Genomic DNA, 14,677 nt, shown 5'->3' with positions numbered 1-14,677 from the left:
AATCTGATCAATGGCACATGCCTTTGCTCTTACACCAGGTTACTGGCTGCCATCTCTAATGGAATAGTTGTGGCAAAGTAGTTTTGTATTGATTTTAGGAAATAGCCAATTACTGCTTGACAAACATGAATTTGCAAAAAAAAAAAAAAAAAAAAAAACCTACAGGCACATCAAAGGTAAAATAATTTCTTGCTATTTGCCCAACAAGTTAAAAACTTGTTTGCAGACTTCTGTGCATTTCCTGCTGCCAAAGAGAAGAAACATACTTCTTTTTCAAATTTCAAGATTTAACATTGCTCTTTGTGTTGTTTTATTAATTATCTAAACAAGTGGTTTTGAACTGATGGTTGAGATTTACAAGTGGGTTGCAGTTTGACCTGAGGTGTGTCACTCCAGTGGTACCATAATACTTGCTTTTAAAAGAGTGGGGGAGAAGGGGAAGGGGAAGGGGAAGGACTGGGAGGTGGTGAAGAAGAAAGGAAAAGAGTAAGAACATGTCTGCATCACACACATCCTACTGCAGAAGCTCTCCAGTGGTTCAGACAGGACTTTTTTCACCCAGCCATACTTGGGAGAAAATACAAGCCAGGGCCTTTATACCAGTTCTAAAATATTTTTATACTTCTTCCTCCAAAATCCTTAATCTGGATTCTGCTTTATTCAGGTACTCTGTTCAAGATCTTTAACCCCTTCCCCATAAATTCTGGTTATCAGGATTACCTAGAGAGAAGGATTTTTACTTAGAGTGAAGATAGGCCCTGATGAAAGAGAAGGAGGGAGATATTTGTTAAAACAGACAGACAGAAAAAAATGGGCCCCATGCTGTAGGCTGGGGTCACAGGCAGGAGGCCTGGGACAAAAATGCTAAGACTATAGTGCTAACCTGCCCTATCCATTAGAATCAGTTCTTTGGTTCTTGAATATTGAAATGATTTGAGTTACTGGGCATGTGTCACACTTGCTTTTTGCTTGTTTGGTAAGAATTCAAAGAAGGTCAGTGTTCCCAGTCCATTCCTTTGCAGAGCAGTATGTTTATATTGCAACTTTGATTGTGAGAACATTTATTTCTTCATTTTTTAAAAATAAATGGGGTAATGTCATAGTTGAAACTATTTCATGCCGTTTCCTCCTACATCGCACATTTGCATGCAACAATTGAGAGAGAATATTTTATCTTTCCTACAAAATCAGAAATAATAGATGTATTTCCCATGTTAGAATTCTGTCCTTGGGGCATTGCAGTTATTCTGAGTGTAGTGCTTCTGGCAGACACTTGAAAAGGAAATCTCTGCTGTGTGCATATAGGCACAGCGGCAGCTATGTCTCCGGTCTCTACCTCCAGGTATTTACTCTATCTGAAATGGTTTGAAGAGTGGGTTATCCACTGAGGCCAAATCCTGCACAGTCTGCTAGCAATGAATCTGTGAAAGGGCTGCTGTTTTCCAAGGTAAGTCTTGGACTGGGCAGGATCTGGGATGTGGATAAGGAACAGGGAGAACATTGGCTTCTTTTCAGGCCAACTGCACACAATGGTGTGATTTCACATGTTTGGACAAATATCAATCGTTCCCTACATTAGTTCCCCTCTCCTGTTTTCTTTCATTCTTCTCAGAGCTTAAAGCAGCTTACATGGGAGTCCTCAGGCAGTCCAAGGACCAGTACTAAGCAAACCCATGGCTGCTTAGTTCCACCAAGGTGACTCAAGGTGACTGCATCATGTGTCCTTCAAACATGTCCTTCGACCACATTACTTTTAGATATCCTCTGAAATACTACTTATCATCTTCATCACCCTTATTGTATTCAATTTGTTTTCAAAGTCTTCTTGATCATCCCCTAGTCAATCTCTGGGGTATGTCATCCTCATTTTTGAGACAGTGGGCTGATAATGAGGAATAATTCTTTGCCCAGGGGTAGCCAATTTTTGCCTGAGCTAGAATTTGAATCCAAGTCTTTTAGGCATAGTAATCCCTCTATACCTCACTGGCTGCCTTTCCTTGTCTTGCAAATCTTTTGCCTTGGGGTTGTTCCACTGACTTACCAATGCCTGACTTCCAAAGGTGCTCTTCTACCTTTAGTAGCTGAATATCAGAAGGTCAGCTGATACAGCATCTTCCAGCTGGAGTTGCCATGGCCACTACACGTCTCTTTCTACCAGCCTGCCAATGTGTTATAATCATGCAACTGGAGGAATATCTGAGTAAGTCCCATGGGAAAAGGTGCTACTCAGTGTAGTGGAACATAAAAAGCTGCCTTATTACAGGTCATGCTATTGATCAACCAATTTCAGCGCTGTCAACACCAACTGGCAGCAGATCTCCAATGTTTCAGACAGGACTTTTTTCACCCAGTCATACCTGGATGAAAATACAGTCCAGGGCCCTTTCTCACACAGAGCATCAGGGCTAGCCCTACCGCTAAGCAAATTGAGGTAGCCAGTGAGAGCGGTCAAGAAAGATAGTACATCATTCATTGTCTAATTTGGCCTTGGGTAACATGTATGCTGGCTAGAGAACGTAAGAATGACTGTGCTGGCTGGATCAGATCAAAGGTCCTTCCAGTCCAGCATTCTGTTCACACAGTGGCCAAATAGCTGAACAAGGCAGTGAAACTGTGAAGAGGTGGAGATTGCTATCAGTGGCCAGCACAAGTACCATGCTAGCCAATGGGCTGAATTCAGCAGACTTCCAGCTTTCTTCCACAGAGTCTCCACACCCCTCTAAAGAGGATCTGGATGGGTTTGTGGGGCCCACAGTTTGAAGAGGGAGTCTGCTCCAATGGCAAATGCCATTCCATCAGCAGATGGGCACGAATGGGGTTCAGCCAGGGAAAGTACTTGTTACTATGCCAAAGACCCACAGCTTGGTAGATTATAGAGAGACCCATGTATGCATAACCGTTTCAGGATGGAAACCTATGCTTTTATTGAACATTCTTGCACAATAGGGCAATACTGTGTAGGGCAATACAGTAAATTTTGTAGTGCATGGCCTTCTTCTAGCAATCTCAATAGCCAAGGAGAGCCCCCAAAGTACAGGCAGTTCTATTGCTCCATAGCTACAAACTAGTTTGAGCTGTTTTCACCTCCACCAGAAGCAGCTCTTTGGCAAAGTGAATGGGTCTTAATTTCCCTGTTTCATCCAAACCACCCCAAAACATTTTACATCACAACTGGGAACAATATACTGTTGCTGAGGAAATGAATTTCTCCTTAGCCACTGTGAAGATTGCAGCTCAGAGGGAACAAGGAAGTTGGTGGCGAGTGTTGGGGAGAAGGCATCAGCTGAAACATCCCCGCTAAGAAAATAGCACCAGCCCTGCATTCTGAGCCCTGGCACACTACACTACTGCAAATATGGTTGTTTTGTTTACTGTCATGGTGAGGGCAGTCATTACTATGCCAAGAAACTCGATGTAATCTACACTGTATTTTATACGGTCTACACTTGCTCGAGAACCTTGGATACCTATGAAACAAATCCACCCTCCTGCATGAGCTTCAGAGCAAAAGAAGAGCAACTTTCCTTTTAAAAGGATAAACATGGGGGGGAAAAACCCATCCCTCACCCCACCCTGAAAAAGGAGGAAGAAAAAGAAAAGGGGAAAGAAAGGTAACAGAAGGAATTATTTTAAGAGTTACATCACTTGAACAGTGTTCCAAAGGAAGAGAGAAGCTCAAACACAATTTTTTTCACCTCTGGCTTTCAGAACTCAGTTGGATGTAATGTCTACATCAAGGAACTGACAGAATGAAGCTAACTGGTGTGAAAAAAACCACTCCTGAAGAAGACGCTTCTAAATACCAGTTGTCTAAACCTATTGATAAGCACGGATGCATTATTAATGAAGCCTGCAGCTTTGCCTGGTGCTGCTCAGATGGTTCGAGCATTTAGCAGGAACTATTTCTGTGAAGTGTTGCACAGAATAATGACAGTGTCTGTCTTAAATCGAACAAATGACTGCAGCAAGCTCTTGGGAGGCTCCGAGCAAGCAGATGCTTTCCACGTGAAAGGCAGTGGGCTGCCACCTGCTGTAGGCAGGCAGACGGGAGCAGGCCACTGGAAGATTGTGGACTCGTTAATAATTCACGGCAACAGGAACCCCTCGCACTCCGAACATCACACTGCCCCTTCATCATGTGCTTTTCATCACCCTAATGAGCAACGTGAAGCATTAGATGCTGAAATATCTTGCAGTGCTCCCCAAAGACTGGGATTCAGACTGCCACAGGAGTGAATAAAAAGTCTGCAGTGCGCACAACAAGAAATCTCACAGGCTCCCACAGGAAGGAAGGGGAGGCATCCATGGGTTAAGCCATTCTGACAGAATGTGGCATTGGAATAGATTATCTGCTATATTTTGTAAATTTGCTAGGCGAGGATAACATTTTGGTTGCTTTTCAGTGTTTACTGCGGGGTAGGGTTTGGTTTGGTTTACTGATACAGTTCTCAAATTGGAGCTTATTATATACAGAAAGCAAGCCATTGAGATTTCCGTGTCCACACATACTACAAATGACCACAAGTTCACCAGCTCCAAACCCTACACTTGGGACTACAGCTCTGGGTGGATACATCTTTCTTTGCAGTAATCAACCTCTAAAGAGCTGAGTTGCTGGGTGTTGTGCTACTGAGGCTGCCACACTTTCCTTTCTGGTGAAAAATGCTCTGAAACATGAAATGTGCCTCAAGCACCCGAGGTGCAGAAGGTTTATTTCTCAAGTGTAGACACCTTTATCTTGCTGGAACATCTCCAAACATTTCCTTTAATGGAGGCTTCCTACCTAGCTTTCTTTGGAAAGTTTCATACTTAGAGCCTTCTTGGACCATTCCCAGAAGACTGGCAATTCATAGAGCTATCTGTTCTCTGTATTATAGACCCTTAGTCTTAACAAGAGTTGCCCATCACTGATTTTGGCAACAGAACTTGACCATTGCCTTGGCTGTAAAAACATGTCAACATTTTGATGCTGCTTTCAGATTGCAGAAGTGAATTCCCCTTGCATATTCTTTGGAGAGAAGAATCAATGCTAATCAGTTGACTATGCTCATCTTCCATTATAGGAATTGCAGGACAACCTATCTGGAGAGCACCAAGTTGGGGAAGGCTTGCCCAGATATTTTGTCTTTAAGCAAAGCTCTCAACTTTCATGCAACCTGCAAGTACATGAAGGTTTGTTTGGAAAACATATTTGCCTTCCCTGTTCCTCTTTTCCTCTTGTATATGTAACTAATTGGGAGGAAAATGATGAGTTTGCTCTCTTCTTCAAATTCCCAAATCGTTTCTACACACAGACATACTCACAAAACAGGTATGCCAACTAACTGTTTGAAAGCTCTCCTCAGAACAAAATCAAACTGAAAAGCTTGTAGGTGCTAATTTTTTCCAGCAAAGCCCACGTCATTCCTGATCTTCCTGAATCGATTCCTTCATTCCTTGCAGCACTGAAACTGCCAAAGCCTTGCACTGTATCTTTTATTATTAACTATAAAATGTGAGTGAAAATATGAGAGTATACAACTTTGCTCAGCAATACTTGAAACCACAAGATTGCTACCAAGTATTAAGAAAGGAAAGGCTTACTTGTGATATTCATAACAAAATCAATAGGCTCTTTATTAATGAAAGTCCACCTTCACCCTCTTTACTTACTGAGGAGCCACCATTATCCATTAATACAGCAATTGAATAATGCTTCTCCTTCACATTGATGGCTCTAGTTGAAGTGGCTGCATCCCAGTCCCTGCAGGGAGCAACAAGATGATGGGTGGAATTGGCTCAACTGGCAGGGCAGCGCTCCAACAGCCAAGTCAAAGCTGAACATACACTCCATCCCCTCTTTCTTGTCTTTCTGCAAGACAGAACAGAGAGCATGAGCTGGGCTAGACTTAAGGGTGGAATTGCTGGGCAGCTGAGGGGAACACCATGCTGAGCTCAGGGGCTGTGTTTTTGGCACCAGGTGTTTGCACTGAGCCAGGGTAGCAAAGAGCAAGAATTTTATTCAAGATTGTACAGGTCATTCTGGTACTAATTACAAAATGATCTTCCCTTAATTGATTTTAATGTAAGGTTCTGTTTCAGTTTCCACTTTGATGTTGCTTGCTGTAGGTAAAAATCAGTGTTTTACTTTGAGGCAATGTAACCTTCAGCACTTAGCTCTTTAAATACTTTAAATACTATAAGCATTATATAAATAATAATAAAATGAAACCATAAGATGTAAGAAGTCAGCAGGATCTCTTTTTACTTTTTAAAAAGAAAGATAAAAATAATGGGTATTCTAAAATAAAGATAAGCACAGCCACAAAACACGCAACAGCAAAAATACAGAATATGAATGTAATGGTCATCGCTTCAAATAAAACAAAAGTCAATGATTGTTCTGCGTGGCTCAGTGCATGGTGGGTGTTCCATTGTGCGAATGGAGCACAATGGCGGAGAGAGCATGGTTTTGTACAAACTGGAGAAGCCATGCTTGACACTGAAAACTGTCCTTGCATGTGTCAGAAGAATTTGTGGTGCTTCCCAGAGGTTTGTGATTCTGTCAGTCATACTGGAATCTTATGATGTCTTTTCCAGGAGTTGGAATATGATGGTGACAACAGCTCAGCACAAAGATCTGCCCCACTGATGTTGGAGTGGTTGGAGGGCTTAGTATAGACCCTTATAGTGCATGCTAAGTGTCTCTTCTAGTAGTTTTTCAAAGTTGCCCATGTATTCCCTTGAGATTGAAGTTGCTCAAGTCGCTCTTCAATTGATATATGAACAATGTTAACAAAAGTGAAGGAGAAATCCTATTTAAAGGTATCCTCCATAAGCAACATCTTCTAATAATGACTTGCATCAGGTATGCAATTCAGTATGACAGGGTATAACCCAAGCCTGATGTAGAAGGCAGAGCACACAAGCTCTAAAATGGAGCTGTTCACCCAGCAATGGTTCCCAGTAGACAGAACGCTTTATTTGCACACTGACTGCTTCTCCTCATCCTGATCTTCTGCTGGTTCATTACTGCCAATTGCTGAGTACTCCCAAGGACTGCGTGAATAGCTCTCGCTTCCTGAGAAGGGTCTGGTCACAGTCTGCTAGCAGCCATCCCAGTGCTTCTCTAGTTATTCTGATTTTCCCATTGAGTCTGGTGCTGGAGACCCAAGGGTCAAAGGAGGAGAGTCAGGATTTAAGCGAAGACTTGGGATAGCATCAAAGGGGTTATTGAAGCACACTAGTGAGGGGTGTCTATAACTGAGACCTCAAGATGCCCTGATCCTCTTACTGTTCCTCCAAGACTTACTTGCAGTCTCCCCATTATTGTGGGAGACAAGTCTTCTGCTGAATCACAAGTCTCTTTTTCTGAAGAGATCTCTCCAGATACAAGCGCATTCCTTTTGCCTCCACTTGGGCTCTCTTGTATATTTGCATAGAAGGTAGATATTATGAAAACCCCATAAGTCTTTGCAGCACTTGATCCTTCAAACTAAATAGATAAATAAATAGAAATAAAAACCCAAGCCCTGCTTCCAGATGCCATTGCTGCAGAGCTTGGTAGCGTGCAACAAGAGACATGCACTTATGCACACCTGTTTTTGTACTATTCTTGGCATATGTCAATAGGCTCATTATTGCAATGTTGCTTTGTGTTATCACACAATGACCTTTTATGAATGGCAGTTTTTAGGAGATGCTTTGTATGGGTTCTACCAAAAGAATGGTGAGGAAATTATGAAGGCTCAAAAGCTAGTGGCAGGGAATATTTCCTTTGTCCAAAAGCTAGGAGAGTTTCTTGGAGTCATGCCAAGGCCCTGTGGCTGTCAGCCTGTTCGGAAGAGCACCAGAGAGAATTGCCTTGAAGCTGCCCGCTCCAATCATTCTGTGCATGAGGGCTGCTTTTGCTAGGAGAACTTTGGCCTTACTGAAGTGGCTTTGTCTGGCCCCATCCCCCAGGTAGAGGGAGTTACAGCCTGTGCTGACTGACAGCTTCTGAAACGGGGGAGAGATGAACTTTATAAAATCCATGGCAAGAGCTGCTATCTGTTGTTCTTGGTCTGGTGAGAGGGACCGATCTCTCACTTGCCCAGGTAACTTCGAGGGTCCAGGGAGCATCCCCTGGCCTGTTCAGGGGACTGATATGGCCGCTGATAAGGGGAGTGCATTCATTTATATTCTGCTTTCATAGTTCAGCATTGTATTCAATAAACTGAGCATCATCTTCAACACAGGGAATTTTGTTTTCTTCTACATTCTTCTGTATTCTTGGATCTAAAGTGATCCTTGGCTGGACCAGGCCCCTGCAGTTAAACCATGTTATGTCACGCACGTGTGTGTGTGTGTGTGTGTGTGAGGGAGAGAGAGAGAGAGAGAGAGAGAGAGAGGGAAGGCAGTTCAATTTCCTAAGTTAACATTTCATGCATCTGATAAAGTGGACAGGATGTACGAAAACTTACATAAGAATAAACGTGTGAGTCTTAAACAGGTAATGTACACATTTCAAATGGGAAAAGTGTGCCTTTCTTTGTTTCTGGAAAGCATGTAGATGAGGGGTATTTGACATCTTGGGGCTGTGAGCAAATGTAGCAATTTGAGGAAGTGTCCTTGGCACCACCACATAATGGCTACCATGGATGAGTAACCTGCCCAAAAGACTTGAATAATAGGTAGAGCTGTGGTTCCAGTTTTCAGCACCAACATTTCACAGCAATTGCGCCTACCAGTAAGAAATGTTGTGTTTGTTTTCTTTAAAGTGAGATGCAACACCCTGCAGAACACCAAGAAAGGTGTCTGGTTTACCTACTGCAGTAATGAATTATATTCACAAATTTCCGGAGATGCAACAGTATCACATATTTACATACTTTGCCAAGAAAAGGTAAAATTAGAGAAACCTGTGCCACTACCACTCTCAATGTCCTTCCTTAAGGGAGTATGCGCTACTTCGCGGACACAAGTATGCCAGCCTGACCATTTTGATCCCACAAGTGAAGATGGGCATGGGTCGGGTGCAGAAGTAGCTGGTCGAGGATTCTGCCTGCAACCTCAGGACCAGAAAAAGTTCCAACAAAGAACAAATGGAGTCTATAGACTCCTCCAGAACCGATGATAAATTGGACTCCAGATTGTAGTATGCATGGCCTTTGCCACACTGCCCTGTTTGGATTGACATGATGCAACTTGCCAGAACAATCTGAGTCAGTTCAGATGAGCAGTACTTCATTCATAGCAATTTTCATATCTGCATATGTGTGAGCTGCAGCTCAGTTTTCCTTACAAATGGTGCCAAGACCACCATTGTACTGCGCAACTCCAACACATATGTCAAGGTCATCTCTTTGAAGCCAACACTGTTGATCTCTAATGGCAACAATGCATATACGCCCGCCCGCCCGCCCCTTGAGATCTGCGGGAGAGGCCCTTCTCCGGGAACCCTCCGTGAAAGAAATTAGGAGAGTAGGTACTCGGAGGAGGGCTTTCTCTGCGGTGGCGCCTGGAGCTGCCAGGCTGCTGACGGGGACTGGACGTTATGTTCACATGACTCCAGTTCTCCGTCAGCTTCACTGGGTTCCCATTGAAGTCCGGGCCCAATTCAAGGTGTTGGTGATGACCTATAAAGCCCTAAACGGCTTGGGTCCTGGTTACCTGAAGGAGCGCTTACATCCATCTATGCCCAGCCGCCCCCTGAGATCGGCAGGAGAGGCCCTTCTCCGGGAACCCTCCATGAAAGAAATTAGGAGGGTGGGAACTCGGAGGAGGGCTTTCTCAGCGGTGGCGCCTAAGTTATGGAATGTGCTCCCCAGAGAGGTCCGCCTGGCGCCGTCGTTATTTGTCTTTCGGCGCCAGGCAAAGACCTTTTTATTTAAGCAGCATTTTAAATGTTAATATTATTGAATTTTATCTGGCCAGGGCGGCTTATTTTATATTGTATATTTGTATTTTATTTTAATGTTTATATTTTTAATTTATGATTATAATTATTTAACTTATTGTTGTAAGCTGCCCCGACGCTTCGGCGAATGGGGTGGCCTAAAAATGTTTTAATAAATAATAAATAAATAAACGTCATTTTAATTGTTAATATTATTTGCTGATTTTGTCTGGCCAGGGTGACTTATTTTATATTGTTAATTTGTTTTATATTTTGCATGTATTATATTTTAATTTTATGTTGTGAGCCGCCCCGAGGCTTCGGCAAACGGGGCGGCATAGAAATGTTTTAAATAAATAAATAAATAAATAAATAAAATCTGCTATAAAAGCCAAGTGAACCAACACATCAGAGGGAGAACACACCATTTGAAATGATCGACTAGTTTGGAAACTATAGTCCAATCCTGCAGGATACTGAGAAGCCAGCACAGATACATTAAAGTTATTATAAGCAGTGAATTAAAGCAATTAATTGCTTCAGAGACCCAAACAAAAAGACCATGTCTGGCAGATCTGATCACTCAGGAAACGCAAAGGGCAAGTGCATACTGATAGTAACAATAGAGTCGTAATGAGCCAGCGTATGCAACATGAAGTCTTTCTTCTCTTAAGATGCACACTTTCCTGTAACAGCTTCACAAATTTAAACTGTTCTTTCCTTAGATTCTTTCCTTAAATTCTTAGATTTTAGCTATTCAGTTAACAGTATTATTCAGTAAGACTCTCAAGAATATTTTTTTTTCTATTGCTAAAGGTGGCTGGTCAGTAAAACTATTGGCTTGCATCTCTATAGGTCCATGTTCCATCACAGAACATTTTTACTAGAGAGGTCAGAGTCTTCCCCACCTCTTCTTTCAAAAGAAAGAGCTGGTGCATTTTAAGCATATGTTTAAAAAGTTTGCCATTTTGGCATCTTAAGGTGGAGGAACCGTGAAATGAACCATAAATGAGAAACATCAAAAGTAAGTTCGAAATACTTTTTTAATATTAAAATGATGAATCAGAGGCCAAATTAACAAGTAAAGGAATCCACCTATAATGAAATCTTTTTTCCAACATAACACTTCATTATAAAGGGAGTTTTTCTATAATAGTAGCAAGTGTAATTACATTTTTATATATAATTAGGACATTATTATCATTTCACCATATCAAAGTTCATTATAAGACATCTCCAATGCATTTTTCATAGAGCAAAAATAAAAAGAGAACAGGGGTCCTTCAATTAGACTTGTATAAGGACATCCACAGAGACTGAAGGAAGCTGATCAAACAGCTTAGCCCAAAAGGGACCAGGTAGGCTGCTCATTGCTTTTAAGGCACAGAGAAGTTGCATTTTTACTTTTCCTGCTTCGTTATTAATTATATTTTTCACCTCACTCATACTTTAGTCTATTCTTCTGAATAAGCTACGCTTCAAAAGTTGTCCAGAACTAAACATCGGCAGGCCACAACTCATTAACTTTAAAAAGAGAAGATGTCTTTTCTCATCCATTTTTGGAGACCTGTGAAGTGCAATCTTCTGCATGTTTACTCTGAAGTAAGTCCCTGCATGTAGGACGCCCTTTCAACCTTTTAGGAGTTATCAAAGTTTGGGTTTGAACTGAATTTTTCCTAAATATACTTTGGGGAAAAGATTATTTGCACTTAAGTTTACTTATGGCCTTCGAGTTGTACAATTAGATATACTGTACATGTGCTAATAGAATGCTATAAAACTAAGTCTATGGATTTCCAGAGTGTAATGGTCTGTCACTGCCATTTTATTTAAAACTAAATCAGCCCGTGCTTTTACAGGGGAGCAAAATAGCTCACAGAATTTTAATGTGAATTACTTATATTAACAGAAAAATGTGACCACAAATTACTAAGGGTATAATTACTAAATACAAAGCTGGGCAATGCCTTTCTTACATAAACCCAAAGCTGAGCAAGCGTTTGAGTTGTCCAGTTTTCTTCATCAGGCTAGCAGTTTTAAAAACAAAGTGAATCCTGGAGACCCCATGATCCCCAACTTCTGGACTTTTATGTTCCTCTCTCACCCTCCAGTTGTTGCTGTTGTTCTGAATGTTACCATGATGGCACAAAAGCTTGCACAATCTTTTCTGGCATTTTGAGTGGCCCTAAGAAAGGTATTGCCCAAGTGCAGGGTTTTAAATTTTTTGTTTGTTTTTTGGTCATAGACCAGTATGGCTTAAATTTCCTGAAGGAACACAATCCTGTCCCATGGATTTTGCCTGAGGCACAGCAGCAAAGCCCCTCCTGAACGAGGATGGTACATTTTATCCAAAGCTAGTCAAGTTGTTTTTCTACCTGAGGCAAGAAATCCTACAAGCACCTTTCTCCTTCTTTGGAAGTAAAAATTCAGTAATAATAATGAAATAATCAACCATGCACAATGCTCCAGACCAGCAGCCTGAGGCAACTGCCTCACAACTGCCTAACTATAGGGCCATCCTACCCATGTCAACACTAACACTGATCCTAAAAACATCAGCCACCCTATCAAGCATTTATTCTCATACACGCTCAGTGAGCTCATGCTTGATTTGGACGCCTCCCTGTGTTGGGAAGTGTGGAACAAGACAGGTAGCAAGTGCGCTTGAGGGTGAGGAAGGAGTGACAGGCTCTGGGACCCAAAGGAAGCAATAAGGCATGATGGCAATGGCTGGATTCACCTGGGGATGGGAATTTAGGCAGGGCATATGTTAAGCGAGGAAGTGAATGGAATGAGCTGTGGCTGAGATGCAGACGATGGCGAGAAAAGGGGCTGAGAATAAGAACAGTCCCATTCACTGTTTGGAGTGAGGAATTTGGAGGGAGGTTAAAGGCATGCTGTGTACCTGCCTCTGTGGGTCGGGGAGAAATTCATCAGATTTTCATTTTAGGGCAAACTTACTCAATGTCACACTTTTGAACATGTGTATACACCAAAACCCAGTTATCCTTCAAAATATGCACTTCTCCAGATTTTAAAGATGCATACAAAGATATATATAGATAGATATAGATATGAAGAAAGTAAGCAGAAAATATGTATATTAGTGAAAACATTAAAATGACATATTGGAAAATTTGCTTGGGAAATACATGCATGTTAGGGAAAGCTGTGCACAAAAATGCACATATCAGGAGAAATGTACAGAAACGTACATGCAAATATTTATGCAAACTTTTAAAAACCCCTGTCAATGCTCAGGAGAAATTTAACTTAAGACTGGAAAGGACACAGAGAAACTGAAGTGGACAGTTTTGCTCATCCTATTTGCCTTCTTCCAGAGATGTCTCCCTTTGCCTGAACTCTTTTGCCCAAACTTTTCTATACCCGCTACAGTATGGTTATGAAGTATATTCTTTGCTTTTTCTGAAGAAGCAAAATCGTTGTCGGTCTTGGGCCTACTCCTCCTACAAAAGAGCTTTCAGAGATCATTGAATCAGATTTTGAGCCAAATAAAGAGGTGAAACCAGAATACACAGCTGAAATGCCAAGTCCAATGAACTCAGAGATAAGTCACTGAAATAAGAGTTTCAAATGCCATGAGAAAGTTTAGTGAGCATGCTAATGTGGAGGGGGGTGGACCTATCATCCTTAATATCAGGATATGACATCAATTTCAGAAGGATGACAGGTTGAGAATCATCAGAAACTCCAAGTGAATGGCCCTTAGTATGGAAAATGTGGCTGCCCCTTTCCTTTGGGAAGGTAGATAGGAGAAGCATTCAGTTTGGCATCAATTGCTAATCATTGAGCAGCATTTCCCTAGTGGCCAGTATTCTAACTTGCTTCTTTTGTTATTGACTTCTGCAATACTCTTCTTTTGTTCTACAAAGCCAGCCTAGTCAGTCAGCTTTAGCCCAATAAAGGCTTTTAATTTAAAAGCCTTTGTGCTGGTCTGCTTGGAAGGCATAGGAGAGAACAGCCATGACAACGACAGTTTGGCTCACTGTGGTTCAGAATCTCTTCCTTTCTCTTCCATGCCCTATTACTGCTGCAGGTATCCATTATTTGATACTTAATGGGACAATGGTGAGAAGGAGCCATTTCATGTTTTGTCTGCCTGACTACCTACTTTTCCCATTTAATAAGTCATTGCACCGTGTGTGATGGTTTATTGCCCATTTGCCTTCATCTGTTTGGTTTGTCGATGTGTGTGGCAGGTCCACTGCTGGGGAGAACAGCTATAGGCCAAAATCTGGGAAAGACATTCTGTGACTACCAGTTAATAAATTTTGTGGGAAATTGGAGAATGTACTGTCTAGCTCTGGGTCAATGTCTCTCTGTTGAGACTGGTACTTCAACCTGAGGCCCACCAACTGAAGCATGATTGCTATGTTTTCCATAGCAACTGTGAGTGATTCATCAAAAACTCACCAAGAAAATACTTGAAGTGTCCTGTACCACAAGCATTTAAATGAAGATATGCATTATGAGCAATGCAGCTAAATTCCAGTCACAAACAGTTTCAAATTCTGACATCAGATTACTCAAATTGTGTTATACTGTTAAAACCTTGATCCTGACTAACTGGGAAGCAGTTCAACACATTTCTGTAGAACTTACTTTCATATTGTTCAAATTATGCCGTGCATTATTCAAAGGTGCCAAACCTGTAGTTTAATCCAGTTGCAAATAGTCAGGATCCAACAGGGTGTTTACGTCCCTTCCAGTTTGCTTGTGGCCCTCCAATTCCTCTTGCTAGTTTACAGATATTAGGTTGGTATTGCTCCCTGGATATTTAGCTTCCAGGGAACTCTACCA

This window comes from Varanus komodoensis, unplaced genomic scaffold, assembly GCF_004798865.1.
Source record: "Varanus komodoensis strain SLA01 unplaced genomic scaffold, ASM479886v1 scaffold21, whole genome shotgun sequence".
Taxonomy (NCBI): Eukaryota; Metazoa; Chordata; class Lepidosauria; order Squamata; family Varanidae; genus Varanus; species Varanus komodoensis.
This window is presented reverse-complemented; position numbering follows the sequence as displayed.